A 19,404-nucleotide genomic window follows, 5' to 3' on the forward strand; every position below is an offset into this window, starting at 1 on the left:
CAACATCAGTGACCTTCTTGACAATGGTGAGTTGCTGACTAAGGTTACTGCCTGAAAAGAATCCAGTCACATAGAAATTCAAAGTAGTAGTGACCTTGACTGGTACAGACATTGCTGTTCTCCTGGTGGAGGTGGGCTGCAGGTCTTCAACCAGTAATTGACAAATATCCCCAAAAGCCTCTGAGAGGAAGCATACACTTCTGAATGTTTAAAATTCAGGAAAGTCTAAGTAAAAGCTTCTTGGTCTACTGAAAAGAAAAAGAAAGACTTACGTTTATATAGCGCCTTTCACGACCACCAGTCAGTTACAGTTTTAAGAAATGTTATCACATAAGGGATACAGTATCAAATTGATCTGGTTATTTCTTTAAAACAGAAATACTAAGGGGGAAATATTAGGTGGCGCCCCTTTTGGGGTGTTATCATTGTTGGGGTGTTAAGTTAGCGCCCGGTAAAAGTTAGCGCCCCTCCGCCAGAAATTCAGTAGTAGCGCCCCAAGAAGGAGGCGGAGCACTTCCAGTAGCGCTCCACCTCCTGCTTGGGGTGCTACTGCTGAAGTGCGCGGCGCTATGTGCAACATCACCATGCATGGCGGCACATAGCGCTGCATCATTGCAGGCCTCCTCCCCTTGATTAAAGGGGAGGGGCCTAGTGCTGCATGCACCGGAGCCCTGCTAGACCACTGGGGAGTGTGGTGCTGTGAAAACAGTCTGGCACTTGAGGAGTGCCAGGCTGAGCAATTGTGGCCGGCACCCCGAAAAAAAAGGGAAAGGGAGCAGGTGCTGGCAGTCAGCCAAAATAAAAATGGCTGCCCAACAACTGCCCCTTTAACTACCACTGCCACCATTGCAAATGTGCCCCCTGATCCTGTCGGACATATCGTCCGGCAATAGGTCAAGGGGCGCAAGGGAAGTTTGCAGCTGGGGCGCAAGTGGGGCACTGCACACGGTGATAACGTCATCGGCGGTGGTGCAGCACCGTGGGGTACTACTAGCTACCGCCGCCGCTAACCTCCTGCTGAATTTCGTGGGAGGCGTTAGCGGTGGCTCACCCGGGCGCTCGGGGATTTGTGCCCTGTTAGCGCGCCCCGGGGGTGCAAACAAGAGGCGCAAATTAACTCAATTTCCCCCCCTAAATAAGTAAGTGTCACAAGGATATTTAATTGAAGAAATAATTTTTGACTTGCTTTTAAATTGTGATTAGTAATACTAGTATGCTATATTATTTTAAATTGCAGCATTTACAGGAACATTTTTTGCTGTGTATGAAACCCAGATTGTATTTAACAAGTTAACTTATAAATACTTATTAATTTTCATTTACATATAAAACATGTCTGTTTAATTTAAGCAACAAACATAATTATGTAAAATGCAACATGGCATACCATGTTCTACTGAACCATATCGTATGAAAAGTTATTTGGGTAGCGATTTGGGCACAATTGGCAATCTGGGCACAAATTGCACTCAAAATTGTCCTAGTTTTCCGAAGGAAAGTTACGGTTCAAGTTTCTGCTCCAACTCATTTGCATAATCACAAACATAAAGGCCCAGAATTTGCAGTGGATAATCTCCTTTCAGCATCTTCTTTGAGCAACTCATCTTATTCCACCCCTCTCACCTCTCATTTAAAATTCTCATTCTCTGCCGCCCACCCAAGTACCATAAAATTTTATCACAGAGATAGCTTCACTGCTTTCCTCCCTCAGCCTCTGCACCGAGCAACTTCTCATCCTTGGTGATTTCAACCTCCATCTCAATTCATCATGCTCTCTCTTCTCTGAGTTCACTACTCTTCTATCCTCCCTTAATCTCTCCCTCCATGTAAACTCCCCAACCCATATTCTTGGCCACCCCCTCGACCTTGCCATTTCTTGTGACCTCGCTACCCCCATCATGTCAATCGCAGATAAGGCCATCTCTGATCACTTCCTTGTATCGCTCGCCACCCACACCCCCCTCCCCCCAACCCTAATTCCTCTGTATCTGCCCCTGGAAAAAACTCTCTCCCAACTTTCTTACAACTGCACTTACGAAATCCCAACTGTCCAGTCTTTGGCTCTCCATTTGCCACGACATTTCTGCAGCTACCGATCTGCTCAACCACATCCTCACCACCACCTTTGATGCCCTAATCCCGATTAAAACAATGACTCTCTCTCTCACCTTGGGTGATCCCCTGGTATGGCCCTCATCTTCGCTCCCTTAAGTCCAAGGGACACAGACTTGAATGGATATGGTGGACAACTGGTTTAGCCATTCACTGCCAGATCTGGCTGGACTACATAAAGCATTATCAGGTCCTGCTCTTGTCTGCCAAAACTGCTCACTATTCCAGGATTATTTTGGAATTCAAAGATAACCCCCCCCGCCCCACTTCTGTTCTCTACTGCTAACTGTCTTCTTAAATCCTTCTCCCCTGTCTCTTCCACCATCACCTCCAACAACAAGTGCGAGGAGCTCATGGACTTCTTTGTCTCGAAGATTGAGACCATCCAATCCACTGACTCTGCCACTTCCCTTTCTTTCCCTAGCCCACCAGGCCAAACTTCCCCATAGGTTCCCCCTTGCCCTAGCCCTGAACTCGTATATTTCTCCAGTTTCTTTCCGATCTCCCCTCATGTCCTCTCTGTGCTCATCTTGTCCATGAGACCCACTTCCTGCTCCCTCGACCCTATTCCCACCAAACTGCTGACCACCTAGCTTCCTTTTCTGGCTCCAATGTTAGCTGGTATTGTTAACGGTTCCCTCTACTCAGGTACTGCCCCTATCTCCTTCAAATCTGCCATCATCACCCCTCTCCTCAAAAAACAACCATTTCCCCCTCTGTCCTTGCAAACCACCATCCCATCTCCTACCTCCCTTTCCTCTCCAAAGTCCTTGAACGTGTTGTCACCTCGCAAATCCGTGCCTATCTTTCCCGGATGTCCATGTTTGAATCCATCCAATCAGGTTTCTGCCCTTGCCACAGTACCAAAACGGCTTTCATCAAAGTTACAAATGACATCCTTTGTGACTGCGACAAAGGTAAATTTTCCCTCCTCATCTTTCTTGACTTGTCTCCAGCCTTTGACATGGTTGACCACTCCATCCTCCTCCAAGGCTACTCCACCGTCGTCCAGCTGTGTGGGACTGCACTTGCCTGGTTCCATTCTTATCTATCTAATCATAGCCAGAGAATCACCTGCAATGGCTTCCCTTCCCGCTCCCGCATCGTTACCTCTGGTATCTTTGACCCACTTCTATTTCTCATCTACATGTTGCCCCCTCAGCGACATCATCCGAAAATACAGCCTCAGTTTCCAAATGTACACTGACGACACCCAGCTCTACATCAACACCACTTCTCTCGACCTCTCCACGGTCTCTAAATTGTCAGACTGCTTGTCCGACATCCAATACTGGATGAATAGCCACTGACTCCATCCCTCTCCCTAGCTTCTGTCTGAGGCTGAACCACACTGTTAGCAACCTTGGTGCCATATTTGACCCTGAAATGAGCTACTGACCACACATCTGCGGCATAACTAAGACCGCCTATTTCCACCTCCATGACATCGCCCGTCTCCACCTCTGCCTCAGCTCTTGTCCTGCTGAAACCCTCATCCATGCCTTTGTTACCTTAGACTTGACTGTTGTTGTAATGGCAAACTACTGTACCAGTGTTTGCCGTCATTATCCCTCTAAAACTGACCGCAACTTCAGGATTTAGTGCATGCATATCTAAACACGGAACTCCTGAAGTTGTGATCAGTCATTCACTGCTCCGACACTGGCTGCACTGTGGACCCACCCCGCACCTCCCTAGTCAGCAATCAATGTATTCAATGAAACTGATAAAAACTTGGAATTTTCTGCGGTAATATCGCTGTTAAATACCACATTAACGGCTAAGCCTTGTTGGTATAGATGTAACTGGGATCTTAACAGCGTAGTGACTGGTAAACAAACATTCTGGCCCTGAAAAACTAATATTTATATTTGTGAAATGTCAAATTTTTCCATTACGATAAAATTACAATTTAAAAAAAACTTTCAAAAATAATTAGTTTTTTTAGTTTGTTCATGATATTTCAGCTTCTACCTTATCCCCATATGAGAGTCCCAATCTTTATTTCGCTTTCTGTAATATTTTTAAAAAGTCTGGATAAAAGCAGCTTCTCATTTCCTGGTTTCCTGTCTGTGAGAATTCTGCAATATGATTGGTTACTTAGACAACTTGTTGATGCCACTGCAGTATCACCATAGGAATTCCCATTACAGAGCACTGAAATCAATTGAATGGCGAAAAAGGCAAATTCTCGCCACAGACATTGCGAGACCTCTGTCGGCAGCTTTCTTCGGGGCCAGTGGCGAGCGCCTTTGCTTCGCCGCTGATTGCAAATTACGGGCCAATATCTTCCATGAAACACAGCAATCAAGCAGCATTTTAGAATTCCTTGATGTATTTAAGAGCGGTAACCTGGTGCAGTTTAGTTAATACAGCTGAAAGTGGATTTATCACAAAGAATAAACATTTTTAATAGTGTCTCGTCCACCACCTGTGCATAACCCAATTTTAAATGACTGAAAATGACTTTAAAGTACTATACAGAACCATTTACTAGTTTGATTGGTGTATACAGTTTATTAGAAAATAGAATTTTTTTTTACTATTTCAAAACTGATAAAAGGTGCCTATTAGTGCTCTTGCGCCAAAAAAACCCAGCTTAATTTTAAGCCTCCTTGTAGTTCAGCAAACGGGCACAATTAGCGTAAACTCGGCATTGTGATTCATTTGATCTGGGGGCATGGCCAGGTTTGTGGGCGGGGCTGGCTTCCAGTGCGATGTTTTTTAAATCTGTATAAAAAGATCACGGAAACTCGATTTGCACTAGCCATAACTTGCGTTAGAAAATCCTCAATCTTTTGTGTTGGTTTAGCCGATTTCGGGCGAATTGCGCTCGGGCGAATTGCGCTCTAGCGCAACCTAGCGGAAACTCTACCCTAATAAATTTAAAAGTCTAACAATATATAAAATTTAATCTCTCCAATTTTGCTTAAAAAACTGCTCAATTCCTTGACTTGATACTGGTGTTTATATTACAAGTACACTTGGATCAATGCAAATAAGTTACACAAATACAAATACAAAGCAGCTCAGTAATAAGCTAGATTATCTGGCCCCATCCTAGTAGTTTTCTGGTGGATCTGTGGTGGACAGGGCCAGAATTGTGCTTGGAGATGCACTCTGCAATGTTACCACCTCCCCCTTTTGCAGAGAGCAGGCCTGGTGACATAAAATGTGCCTGCCCATACAATGAGGAAATCAATAGCTGTGCCCCATCTGTATTGAATCAAGATGGATTGCACCATCTCTCACTCTACTGCATTCTTTTCCAGTAACTCTAAACTATGTAACTCCTTACCTCATTCAGTCTCCCCGTTCTTTTGCGATATATAGTTTATCTTTCCTTCTGCAATCTGCAGGCACTTAAAACCTATGTTTGTCATCACCTCATCACGAGTTCTTGATTGACCTTTTTGTCTTCCCTACCCTTTTCTACCATGGTGGTACCCTTCACTAGGGACCATTGGGTCTATATCTAGGTTTCTCAATTAAAAAAAAAGTATTGCTGCTTCTGCTCCTGCTACTGTATCCTAGCAGGTCTGTGATTGAAAAAGATAAGAACATAACAAAATGTGAAAATTGAAAAGGGCAATGGGTCTACGAAGCCTACTTCTTCCACAGATGATGTACAATCTTCTTTATCAGGGACTCTAACCAGAACATTTAATCTCTGGAGGAAAGGTCTGCAAAGTAAGTGCCTCCCTTTCCCCAGAGGTAAATCCAACACAACTCCAGAATATATATGAAACCTTATGTCCTACATTATACAATCCTAGATCAGTTGCCCTCCTCATAATGACACCTCCATGGCTCCAGCAGTTAAAAAACCATCATATTCTATGCAGCATTCAATTATCTCTATCACACTTATCTTTATAACCCTCAAACCTATTCCTAACCCAATATTCATTCAGTTCTTTTTTAAAGGTGTTAATCAACACAGCATTAGCTGTCTTATCTGTAAGTCTATTTCACATATCCACTACTCTGCACAAAAAAAATCCTTTCAATTTCAAGTCTTGCCTGAGGCTTGTTAATTTTATACTTAAATCCTTGTCACAAAGCTAGTTAAAATTTCTAACCTCCATGCCTTTCACCACTTTGATTATTTGAAAAAATGAATTCAATTTAAAGTGATTTTTTGCAGGAGTGCATTCTTACTAGTATAGTCATTCCTGCTCCTTTTGCAGATTCCAATTCTCAGCACGATAGTAAAACTTGTGTTTTGAAATAAATTAGTTGTTTAAGCTAGCTCTGTAACAACACTGAGCTGCAATGGGTGCTGGTAAGGTCATAGTCTCCTGAAGGTACAGTGGGAAATCTGGAGAACCCCAGTGGAAATTCTTCCTGGAAATCTTTCATTGAAATATGATTAAAGAGCAAGACCCATCATCTGTATTCCCTATTAATAAAAAAAAGTTGCTAAGAATTGCACATAATATTAACTGACTTTAGTTGTGTTGTGTTTCTCTTTATCTATTTCTGTTTATTTTTTTGGATCTGCTGTTCATACACTGAAAGCTGATGACTTCATCAGGGAACTGGAGGAGGTATTGAGCATGACAGTCTGAGAAGCTGAGGTAACATAATGAGAGACAGCCATCAACCCAGTGTCTTTAGTTTCAACAGCATTCAATGTTTAAATGAAAATTCTCAAAAATAATATAAATTTATTTAAAAAATTGATATGAATAATTAAAGGTGAACTTGACACAGTGGGTTAGCACACTGCCCTTTCATATCTAAGACCTGGGCTAGATTTTGTCTCTCCGATAGCTCTAGGGATCCTAAAATGATATGAAGTTGTGGCTTGGCTCTAAAACAGAAAAAGGCACTAATTGGCAAAAAAAAAGTTTAAAAAATCGGTGTGGTTGGGGGTGGGAGGTGGATGGAGTTAGGGAAAAGGTTAAACGGAGAAGATATTTTTTTGGTTGCCATATGTTATGACATTGTTAAAATAATGGAAAGATTTCCTCAGATTTTTTTTGGATCTGCTGTTCGTGCACTGAAAGCTGATGACTTCATCGGGGAACTGGAGGAGGTATTGAGCATAACAGTCTGAGAAGCTGGGGTAACATAATGAGAGACAGCCATCAACCCAGTTTCTACTGAGATTGTAAATGCATCCTTTTATACTACTTTTATAAATTTGTTTAAAGTAGCAAACAAAGGAAATGTTCTTGGTATGTTTGCTCACTATGCTTTCAATTTTGACAACATATAGCGATCAGAAGAAATTTCCCAGCTTTACTCAGCAGCTGGAGTTACCCGACAAGGGGTACTTGATGTAGACACTAGGGGGTAGATCTTGATTTTGTGCGATAGTGCAAAATGGGTGACAGCATTGTCATGAGTAGAGTAGCACAACTGTTAAGTCTGTGTGTTCTAGTTGTATTTAAGATTAATTACTGACACAGACTACAAGAATAACGTTTCAACAGGTCTTTACTAGTTGGAGGTCAGGGCTATACTAACAGCAATATCACTACACAGTACTTATATACCAGTGGTCACCACCGGTATTACGTATACAGCAGCCAGAGAAAGTAGTACATCTCTTAAGGTGGAACAGGTTACATACACCACAACAACCACAGGTGATTAGCACTCTTACCAGCTGCAGTTCTACACAATCATACAACCATGCACAAGTGACAATAGGTACTGCCTCTAGTATGATGCTGGTCGATCAAGGTTAGTTTCAGTGTCAGACTCAATGGAGGACTGCACAGAAAAGGAGCCAACACTTATGTAGTGGACATTCTGATCCTCAGCAGTTGGCAAGGCAGCCATCCAAGGGTGATACTCCTTCAACTACAGAAGCACAAAGTAGCGGAATACACCAAGAAAAATCACATAGAAATTCACAATAAACAAGGGAGAAATTCACCTGCAATATACATTAAACAGTAACACAGCATGCACTAAAAACTACAATATAATGCACTTTTCCTATCCCTTGTGGTTTGTCATTTTAATTTTCAAAAAAAAATGGCAGTTGTCCAAATATACTTTTCGCTTTAAAAAATTAAGCAGCAAACAGCAGTTCTCTGATTCTAAATATGTCCAGTAGGAGATAATAGTTTTCAAATGCATATCTCACTAGAAGAGCTGAGGGTTTTTGACCATTTTTCCACAGAAAAGATCTGGAAAATAACATTTATTTTTAAATGTTGGGTTTTTAACCATATGTGGTTAAAATAGTAGTGAGCTAAGCTATGATGTAGTTCCCCCATAGCCTGTAAATAGTAAGAAATTGATCAGACTGTCTCAGCAGTCGATAAACATCTTACACCCATTGAGCTGGGATATTTCTGGTTCCTTCTGGCTGTCAGCACAGAGTGATAAAAGACAGAAACACAGGCAATCAGTCAGGTCTTCAAACAGAAAGCTATGAGGACAAGCTTGGATGTTTAGCATGCAGAAGGGTAGATAGCAGTTATGGTGGTGAACTTTTGTGGAGTTTCTCTCATTTGATGCCATAAATTTGATGGAAGAGCTGTGGAATACCCGGAAAAGCAGTGCAATCAACATTTATGCCATTTTTCCAGGGATTCCCTGGCTCTTCCACCAAAGCTATGGCAGATGAGCAGGAGGACCCGTGAGGAAATTCACCCTTATTTTGTTTAAGTCAAGTGACACAAGTACAAATTCATTATTTTGTTTTATTATATGAAGAGAATTTATACTGATTGAACTAAGTGACCCTGATCATAGCTGTTGCTCTGTATGTTCACTCACTGTGAAATAAAGTAGCTTGGTGATTCATGTCTGATCTCTTCTCACCAAATATATTCTTGGTTGCCTTCAAAGAGCTTTAAGAAGTACACATGAAAGGAATGAGTGATCACAACTGGATATTATTGTTACACCTCTGGATTATACGATCAAGTAGTTAAATATTGGGCAGTACAGGCACACCTCTAAACATTAAACACATAGACGACTTATGGAAACGATTAGCACCATTGTATCTAAGAGAATACCTAAGGCAAGACCCTAAACTTCTAACAGAGACCTTCATGCATCTGTGTGTCTTTGCCTGCAGTGACTGCTGCTGTTGAGTGCTGCACATCATTCTGCTCTTCCATGACTTGCAGCGTCTACTCAGTCAAGTTTATCATGAGACTTCTATCCATAGAAATATTGTGCATGTATGTAACATACTACGATGATTTTGCACACTTTCTATGGGACTTTTCCTGAACACTTAAACCATATAAAATGTTGATTCATTCCATAAATGAAGGCTCAGGTTCACCCATATGGCTTTTATCTTCTTTCTGCTCAGGTACAGAGGTTGTGTAGATTTGTTATTAGCTATTGCTGTACAGCATTACTTACATTTCTAGGGAACCAGCTATTCATCCTTCTTCTTCAAAGAGCCCTGTCATATTTGCTTGCCTCAGAATAAAAGCATTACACAGTAGAAGCTGTGCATTGCGCTGTATTATTTTCTTGTTGAGGTGATAGGGCACAGGCACACTTTAATTGATTAATGATAATTCTTGTCAGGTATGCCACGGGTTGATGTTGGGTGCACAAATAGCTTGGGAAAGCCATCAATTTAGAATAACTTCTGCTGTGACTGCTGGTTGCTGATGAGATCTATGTAGGTGGTTGCGTAACTGAACAGGGCTTTTTTAGACAGCTTGTCCGACATCCAGTTCTGGGTGAGCAGAAATTCTCTCCAATTAAATATTGGGAAGACCAAAGCCATTGCCTTTGGGCCCCACCACAAACTCTGTTCCCTAGCCACCAACTCCATCCCTCTCCCTAGCATCTGTCTAAGGCTGAACCAGACTGTTTGCAACCTTGGTGTCATATTTGACCCTGAAATGAGCTTCCAACCACATATCTGAGGCATAACTAAGACCATCTATTTCCATCTCCGTAACATCGCCCGTCTCCACCCCTGCCTCAGCTCATTTGCTGCTGAAACCCTCATCCATGCCTTTGTTACCTCTAGACTTGACTATTCCAACGCACTCCCGGCTGGCCTCCCACACTCTACCCTATGTAAACTTGAGGTCATCCAAACTCGGCTGCCAGTGTCCTAACTCGCAACAAGTCTCATTCACCCATCACTCCTGAGCTGGCTGACATACATTGGCTCCCGGTTAAGCAACGCCTCGATTTCAAAATTCTCATCCTTGTTTTCAAATCACTCCATGGCCTCGCCCCTTCCTATCTCTGTAATCTCCTTCAGCCCCACAACCACCCTGAGATATTTGCGCTCCTCAGATTCTGCCCTCTTGAGCACCCCTGATTATAATCGCTCAACCATTGGTGGCCGTGCCTTCAGCTGCCTAGGCCCTAAGCTCTGGAACTCCCTCCCTAAACCTCTCCACCTCGCTACCTCTCTTTCCTCCTTTAAGACGCTCCTTAAAACCTACCTCTTTGACCAAACTTTTGGTCATCTGCCCTAATTTCTTATGTGGCTCTGTGTCAATTATTATTTTCTTATAACACTCCTGTGAAGCGCCTTGGGATGTTTTACTATGTTAAAGGTGCTATATAAATACAAGTTGCTGTTTTTGTTGTTTTAGTGACATCCTTAATGGAGCACTGATCAGAATATGGGCTGACATTTGATGTCCTTTATGCTTGGAAGAATTCTGTGGCATAAAAGTTGATGTAATAGTGATGTTCACTACTACTAACAGTGCAGTAAAGATGTTGGCCCAGAAATTCGGGTCGGGGGCTTCCCGCGGGTGTAAGCCCCCGACCTGCACTTACCTTGTGCGCCGGCCGTTGAGCTGTGGGCCCCCGTGGAATTCCGATCCTGGGCCTGCTCCAACTGCCGGCATGCAGTGCTTGCGTATCCCAGGGGCACAGTTAGTTCGATGCATCCCCTGGGATCACGTGGGTCATGAAGAGCCAATCGGAGCAGGGAATGCTTCATTCATAAGTTTGACAGGAAGGGCTGTCAAAACTTATAAATACTACGGGCCCCAAAACATCACTAAATCTTCAAATAAATTTTAAGAAAACATCACATTTTTAAAATAAACTATAAATTACATGAAATAACTATTTTAAACAATAATTTAAATTAAACATTTAAAAATTTTTTTTCCAATGGGGCTAAAAATAAACTTACCTTGCTTTAAAGTATTTAAAAATAATAAACCTGTGGAAAAAATGTTTTAATTTTAATTAATTCACCACTTACCTTGTAAAAAGCAGGCCTTGCAACTGCTTTTTATATGTGTAACTTCTGGAGACTTACTCTCCCGGGAAAACCTGCAAAAAAAGCATAAGTTCGATGTGCACGCGCAGCCTCTCCTGCGCACGCGTTCGAACTCTGAACCCCTTCTTTCAGGGGAACGGAAGTGTTGGTTTCCCGCGCATGCGCAGTGCATGCAGGAAACCGGCACTTCCATTGGGCCTACGGGTGAGTACCCCGTGCGTACTCACCCGTGGAGACCCGAAGTTCTGGGCCATTGTCTGTCCCTGCATCTCCTTGTGGTCTAAATGGCAAACCTCCAGCACAGCATCCATACAAATATAGAAGAGGAGTAGACCATTCAGCCTTCAAGCCTGTTCTGGTACTCAATCAGATCATGACAACTCTGTACCATACCTCTATGTGCCTACCTTTGATCCATATTCCTTGATACTTTTGCCTAACAAAAGTCTATCAATCTTAGTCTTGAACATTTCAATTGACCCAGCATCCACAGACTTTTGGGGGAAGAGAGTTCTAGATTTCCACCACCTATTGTGTGAAAACATGCTTCCTGATTTTACTCGTAAATGGTCTAGCTGCAATTTTAAGATTATGCCCCCTTGTTTAGGATTCCCTTCCCAGATGAAATTCTTTCTCTGTATCTATCCTATCAAATCCTTTTATCATTTTATAATCACCTCAATTAGTTCACTCCCTCAACTGTCTAAACTCAGGGGCATACAATCCAAGTTTATACAACCTGCTCTCATAACTTAGCCCTCTAAGCTCCAATATCATTCTGGTGAATCTGTGCTGCATCCCTTCCAAGACCAATATATTCTTACAATACAATACTTTCATTTTATATTAGTATTTATAGTTAATTTTAAAAAAGTAGGACAATTTGGGAAGCATAGAAGTAGACCGAATTTAATAGCGTTGAGGGGGCGGGTTTGGAGGCGGATCCGCTGTCAAAATAGCAAAGATTGACCGGGTAGGAAACCCGCTGTCAACCCGCCTCCACGCAAGACTCCCGAATGTCAGGTCTGTCAGTGGTGAACTGACATGACACCAAGCGGTGGGGAATATAATTCAGCTACTTAAGTGGCTTGTTAAGAGCCAATTTATGAGTATTTTGAGGTTTACTTTTAATTCTAATTTCTCCCCCACGGGTTACCGGCTGTTCGAGAAGCACGCCAGCTCAACCTGGCGTGTTTTGAGTCTGCTCTGATGTTTGTGAAAAGCTGACAGCTGCAGAATTGGTGTAAAGGATGCCATGTTGCAGATGGTGAGTTTCACAGTGCAGAAAAAGTTGGTTACTGCATTGTTAATACATATAGAGATTTCTTTAGCTTACAAGTTTTTAGATCCAACTGTATTTCCAGTGCCACCTCATTGGGAGAACCTCTCTCACCATTGACAGATCGCTTCTGTCATTTCACCTGCAGCTGCCATCTATTGCAGCAACATCAGAGCCAATGAAACAAACAGACCTTGGTCCTCCAAATCCTTCCATGATCAGCCCCAACACCAACATCACCAGGCACACCAACATCATCACCAACCTCATAACCAACCTTCGCCGCCATCACCTGATGCTGCACTGGACACAGGGCACCAGCCCCTGACAAAATTGCTGCCTGGGATGCCAGCGATGGCATCACCTTGGCCAGATTTTCTTCACTTGACGCTGTAAACCCTGGTTGCCACATGATGCGCCAGGTTGACACCATCCCACACCAGCACTGTGAAGCATCCCTTTAATGTCCAAGCCACCCCATGCACACTCATCACTATAGTGGGGTTGGTGGCGGGGGGGAGTTATGACTGAACAATCACTGGAACTCAGTAAGACACTTCTCAAGGTGCGCTCAGATCTGTCCAATAAAGGGCACTTTTTGAAAGAGATTTCACTTTATGACAACACATTACCAGAAACTTCAAATGGACATTGGCTAAACCTTTCAAGTGCCTACCCTTGTATGTTGTTAGTTTGTATGCTTGAGGGTGAGTGTGAGGGGTGGCTAGTAAGATGGGGAAGTGAAAGAGAGGGTTGGGTGGAGGTGCAAGATAGGTTGGTGTCCTGGGGAGGTCTCTTCTGCCCTTGGAAGGGAAGAGAACCTCCCTGCATGCTGTGACTCGTAGAGAGAGGGTTCAAGCACAGGAACAAGGATGTCTTGCTGCAGTTGTACAGGGCCTTGGTGAGACCACACCTTGAGTATTATGTGCAGTTTTGGTCACCTTATCTGAGGAAGGATGTTCTTGCCATGGAGGGAGTGCAGCGAAGATTCACCAGACTGATACCTGGGATGGCAGGAATGACGTACGAGGAGAGATTGGGTCGATTGGGATTATGCTCGCTGGAGTTTAGAAGAATGAGAGGGGATCTCATTGAAACTTATAAAATTCTAACAGGACTAGACAGACTAGATGCAGGAAGGATGTTCCCAATGGCCGGGGAGTCCAGAACCAGGGGTCACAGTCTAAGGATAAGGGGTAAGCCATTTAGGACAGAGATTAGGAGGAATTTCTTCACCCAGAGAGTGGTGAACCTGTGGAATTCTCTACCACAGAAGGCAGTTGAGGCCAATTCATTAAATATATTCAAGAAGGAGTTAGATATGTTTCTTAAGGCTAAAGGGATCAAGGGATATGGGGAGAAGGCAGGGACAGGGTACTGAATTAGGATGATCAGCCATGATCTCATTGAATGGTGGAGCAGGCTCGAGGGGCCAAATGGCCTACTCCTGCTCCTATAATCTATGTTTCTTTGTAAGGGGCGCTTCTTTTAACTGGTTTAAGGTAATTCACCTGGTCTGCAGCCTTGCTGCTGCACTGTAAACCAATTTCCAATAAACCAATTTTCAAACAGCGGTTTCGAATCGCTACCCCACCTTCCAGTTCTGACTGCAGGACTTATAATTAATGATATTAAAAATGGACACGTGGTTTGGATGAGAGAAAAATCAAGTTTTATTAACTAAAAGAAACTATAATCAAATATCAAACTATACCACATGAACACAGTAATTACAGTAAAATTGCTTAAATGGGGGAATGCAGACAGTAAAACGAGGGGTAAGTGACTACAATGTTAATTAAACAATCTTAGCAATATCCCCTTGATTACCATCCCCTAACTCCTTACTAGGTTGCTTTGCTGAGGAGTCAGAAACTCTGCTCACCTGTGGTCCAGCGAAGTGAGAGAGAGAGAAAGAGAGAGAGACTCACCTGTGGTCCCAGAAGTAAAGAGAGCGATAGCTTCTCAGGAGTTATCATATATACCTGGTGAACCCCCCCCCCCAACCCCTGCTGTTTGCCTGCCTGGAAAATTCGCACCCAAAAAGTTCCAATTCACAAGAGAAAAGCTGTGATTGGCTAACTCAAAGTGGTTGGACTGGGTTAGTGTGTCTGCACTGTGGGGCTGAAATGTTCCCGCCCACATCCGGAGCTCACCTGGGCTAAAAAAAAAAGAGAATGCAAAAGCCCTATTGTCCAGAATGATGGGTGATTTAAACACATTCAATGCTTAAACTGTTGCCTTTCAAAAGTCCATTTCAGGGTTTCAGTCTCTCATTGTCTGTGAGAGAGCTCTGAATGGCTGTGTAAACATAGCCGATTGTTTTGCGGTTTTCTCTCAAGTGGGTAATTGCTTAAGTCAATAAACAACTTCAAGTGCTTCGAAGGGAACCTCCCTTTGATTGGCAGGTCTGACTCACAGCCCCTGTATCCTCCCACTTTTTCACACAGACAACTCGCTGCGTGCTGTTTTGCTGCTTTGTCCTTTTGGCCAAGCTTTCTCTGACCATTTTAAAACCTATTGTGATTGCTCAAACTCCAGGAAACAATTTTATTACGAAAAGCACTGTCTTAAGGTGTGTGAATATTGTCCACAGAGCTCTACGACTCCAGTGTTGTCCAGGTTCTGTCCATCTCAGAGCAGTTTTTTGCGGTTCTCGGCACATTTTAAATCACTGTAGACCAGTCACATCACCCAATTCTTCGTCACGATGTGGACCAATATTTTCAATCTTCAGGGAAATGGGGGAAATTTTGCAACCCCTACATTCCCCCCTTTTGATACTCCCAACTTGCTTGTAGTATCAACTCGAAGGAGTGAGCAAAATTTTCATACCCCCTCACAAACAACCATCCCCTGTATTTACCTAACAGCTATCTGCCACTGATCCCCTGAACCGTCCTTTCCCCTAAAATTTGAGAAAAACCGTGGTACGGTAGGCATCTTACAGATACATCAGTTTTCAATAAGGGGTCTCATACCCCTACACGCTTGTAAAATTATACAATGTAATCCAAATTTACAAACACATTTTACATTATAACTTATTACAAAATGTTGCAATCTTAGTTACACAATGTAATCAAAAAATGACCCCAAGCACGGAGAGGGTCCTATGCCTCTGCTCAACTTGGAGTTGTCACAAAATTATCCCAAGCACGGAGAGGATCCTACGCCTCTGCTCAACTTGGGGCTGTAACACAAAATACAAAAAAACTTGAACATTTGAAACAACATGCTTAAACAAACCCCGACCATCATGTGCCAATGATGGGTCGCAAAATTCAAGTGGGTATTGCTCCTCCCACCCGGGCAGTAAATGTACCTTCCACCCCCCTTTGATTGTCTTAAACTTTAGAACAGGCTGAATGGATTTACTGACCAGCCTGCTCCGCCAGCCCGAACCGTTCCCTTGTCCCTTTATGGAGGCGGGGTACCCCTCATGTTTAAAGTTACCTTGGCACAGACCGAGAATGGGGAATATGGGATCGCGACTCCCAGTCCCTCCCCCTCCCATCTTCCCTCGACTGGCTGCAGAAAATGATGGGTGCCTGTGTGGCGGCTCTCCCTGGTCCCACACAAACTTGGATCCCAGATCCGGCCACCCACTCTTCCTTCCCAGCCACACTTACCCTCTAACCTAGCCCGTGGGCCCCGGGTGAGTTCTTCCCTCCATCGAACGCACCCACGCAACTCTTGGGTCTCCCCCTCCCTTTGCAATCCTTCCCGGGCCATCACCACCCACCCCCGGGGAACGCGTCCCTATCTAACAAGGCGCCCGCGCTTCCCCATCATGACTCCTCAACAGCGAGGTCTCCCGCAAGTGAACTTCGGTCAGGATAGTGTGAGGGTGCCGCTCAGTTCCTTCAGTAACCCCTAGATGGCACCTTCACTTGTTTGTTTCCCTTTGTTAATTGTTACTTGTTTCTCCTTTTTATCACTTAACTGCCTTTTATCAGGTTTATTGGTTTCACCTGTTTTTGCTTGTATTTAAGTTCTGTGGTTTCTTCCCTCTGGGCTCAGTCCTGACAAGGGAGTTAGCCTTGACTAGGTGCTCTGTCTCGACAAGCTTGTTGCCCTGTGGTAGCTTGCCTTGACAAGCCGGTTGCCTTAGTGGTTGCTTGTCTTGAGCTCTTATGTCTATAACTGTTTATCTGTGTTATGTTTCTGCTTGTATTTAAGCTCTGTGGTTCTTCCCTTTGTTCTCGGTCTTGACAAGGCGCTTACAAGTTGCTCAGTCTTGATAAGGTGCTCAGTTTGGACAAGCTGGTTGCCCTGCGGTAGCTTGTCTTGAGTTCCTGTCTTGACTAGCCGTTTGCCTATGTGGTAGCTTGTCTTGAGCTCCTATGTTTGTACTGTTTACCTGTGTGATTCTAGTAAAGTACCTTTATTTAAGACTGCATACCTGCTTCTCGCCTCGTCTGTCAGCACTTGGGTCCAGAACCTACCTCTCCCGGACAGCACGGCCCCGTATCTACACGGCTCCGTGACACCAACCCTGACAGTAGGACTGAGCCAGTATGGACCTAGCAGCGATGGAGGAATTTCGTTCTATTCTCGTCCATTAAGGTGCTTTTCTCGCCCTTCCTGCGTCCCTTCGGAATATAATCCATTGAGCGTGCTAACTCTGGAAAACGATGGCTCCGTCGCTTACAAAGATTATGATCATATGATCGACACGACATGTACCTGCCGCTAGTGGATGAGGAGGATGATTTTGTCTTGAGATTTCTGAACATCTGCAGTTCGTGATCAGTCGGAATGGGAAATATCATTGCTTGAAAAGCCAAGAAAATACGCTATGTGTACTAATACAGACTTTTTCATTTTTGACTTCTAGTTCTAAATGCCCAGGAGGGTGTGTGGCTGGCTACTGTTGTACACGTGTGACTGTGACTTCGGATTTATCAAGTTTGAGCCTTTTAAGTCTTTTCCCCCCTTGGGTATCCATACCACTATAATATAGAAGTGTGGATAATTTAAGCATATGCTCTATTTTCAGTTAAATGATTATCCTGTGTCTTATGTCTTTATAATGAAACGTGGGCCATTTTATAATTGTCTGTTTCTGGTTATGTGCTTTATGGTTTGTTTTGAGCAATGTTTTGCTGCTTGTTTGCTCTCATGTTGCTGGTTACCCAAATTGCAGGAGGTGTATTGGTCATTTCACCACTGCTCTTGGGCAGCAAGCTTTCTGGGTTTTTTTGTTTTGCTAAATGACTCCTTTTTTGGCCGTACAGGCATGGAGTTTTGTACACCAGGACCACGAGTACTGCCTTATCAGTCCTTTGGTTCTTGCTTCCAGATCTCTCCCTCCCCCCCGCCCTGCATGATTGAAGGTCAGCAAGCCTACACTGTTCGTCGCCTCCTTGATAGTCGCTGGGTTGGGAGTAGCATTCTATACCTGGTTGACTGGGAGGGTTATGGTCCTGAAGAGCGTTCCTGGGTTTCGGCCCGGGACATTTTGGATCCTGAACTCATCAGGGATTTTCGCCGTCGCTACCCTGATCGTCCAGGAGGAACTACAGGAGCCGTTCCTTGGGGAGGGGGTCTTGTGAGGGTGCCGGTCAGTTCCTTCAGTAACCCCTAGATGGCACCTTTACTTGTTTGTTTCCCTTTGTTAATTGTTACTTGTTTCTCCTGTTTATTACTTAACTGCCTTTTATCAGGTTTATTGGTTTCACCTGTTTTTGCTTGTATTTAAGTTCTGTGGTTTCTTCCCTCTGGGCTCAGTCCTGACAAGGGAGTTAGTCTTGACTAGGTGCTCTGTCTCGACAAGCTTGTTGCCCTGTGGTAGCTTGCCTTGACAAGCCGGTTGCCTTAGTGGTTGCTTGTCTTGAGCTCCTATGTCTATAACTGTTTATCTGTGTTATGTTTCTGCTTGTATTTAAGTTCTGTGGTTCTTCCCTTTGTTCTCGGTCTTGACAAGGTGCTGACAAGTTGCTCAGTCTTGATAAGGTGCTCAGTTTGGACAAGCCAGTTGCCCTGTGGTAGCTTGTCTTGAGCTCAGTTTTGACAAGCCGGTTGCCTCACGGTAGCTTGTCTTGAGTTCCTGCCTTGACTAGCCATTTGCCTATGTGGTAGCTTGTCTTGAGCTCCTATGTTTGTACTGTTTACCTGTGTGATTCTAGTAAAGTACCTTTATTTAAGACTGCATACCTGCTTCTCGCCTCGTCTGTCTGCACTTGGGTCCAGAACCTACCTCGCCCGGACAGCACGGCCCCGTATCTACACGGCCCCGTGACACCAACCCTGACAGATAGTGCTGGGTTGGGTGCCGTGCCCCACCCAGCTGGGGCCATCTCATCCGCGTCGGAGGAGTAGGCAAGTTCTTCCGGACCCTGTCCGGTTTCTCCCGAAGGCCGCTGCAGGTTTTCCCTCTGGAACCGACCGGTGGCGAGGTGATCCCCAACATTCCGTATCCATATCTTCATTCGATGCCCGGCTCGGGCTGGGCGAACAAGGCTGCTTCATTTTCCAATCTCCTGCAAAAACTTAAAAGGACATGCAGCCAGGTCTCACTGACCTGCTGCCTTAGGTAGAGATATGGTTGGGTCCCTCGACCTCAGACCAAAATACAAACATTTGGCACACATGTAAACTTAAACTCTTTAAACTTAAACTTAAAACTAGTTATATCAACAAAACTTAAAATACACCTTAAAAGCACGCTATATGCACACCATAGCTATAATACAGATGCCGCCCGTCTCCGGACGGCCAGGCTAATCTCTGGCGCTGTCGCAGATTGCTGCTGGCTGCAGCGAAGCTGGATTGCCTCCTGTCTCTGGTCCCCCGCAGCTTATGGCTGTTGAGTGGG

The sequence above is a fragment of the Somniosus microcephalus genome, chromosome 14, assembly GCF_052327205.1.
Source record: "Somniosus microcephalus isolate GS21.2 chromosome 14, FLI_Smic_1.0, whole genome shotgun sequence".
NCBI lineage: Eukaryota > Metazoa > Chordata > Chondrichthyes > Squaliformes > Somniosidae > Somniosus > Somniosus microcephalus.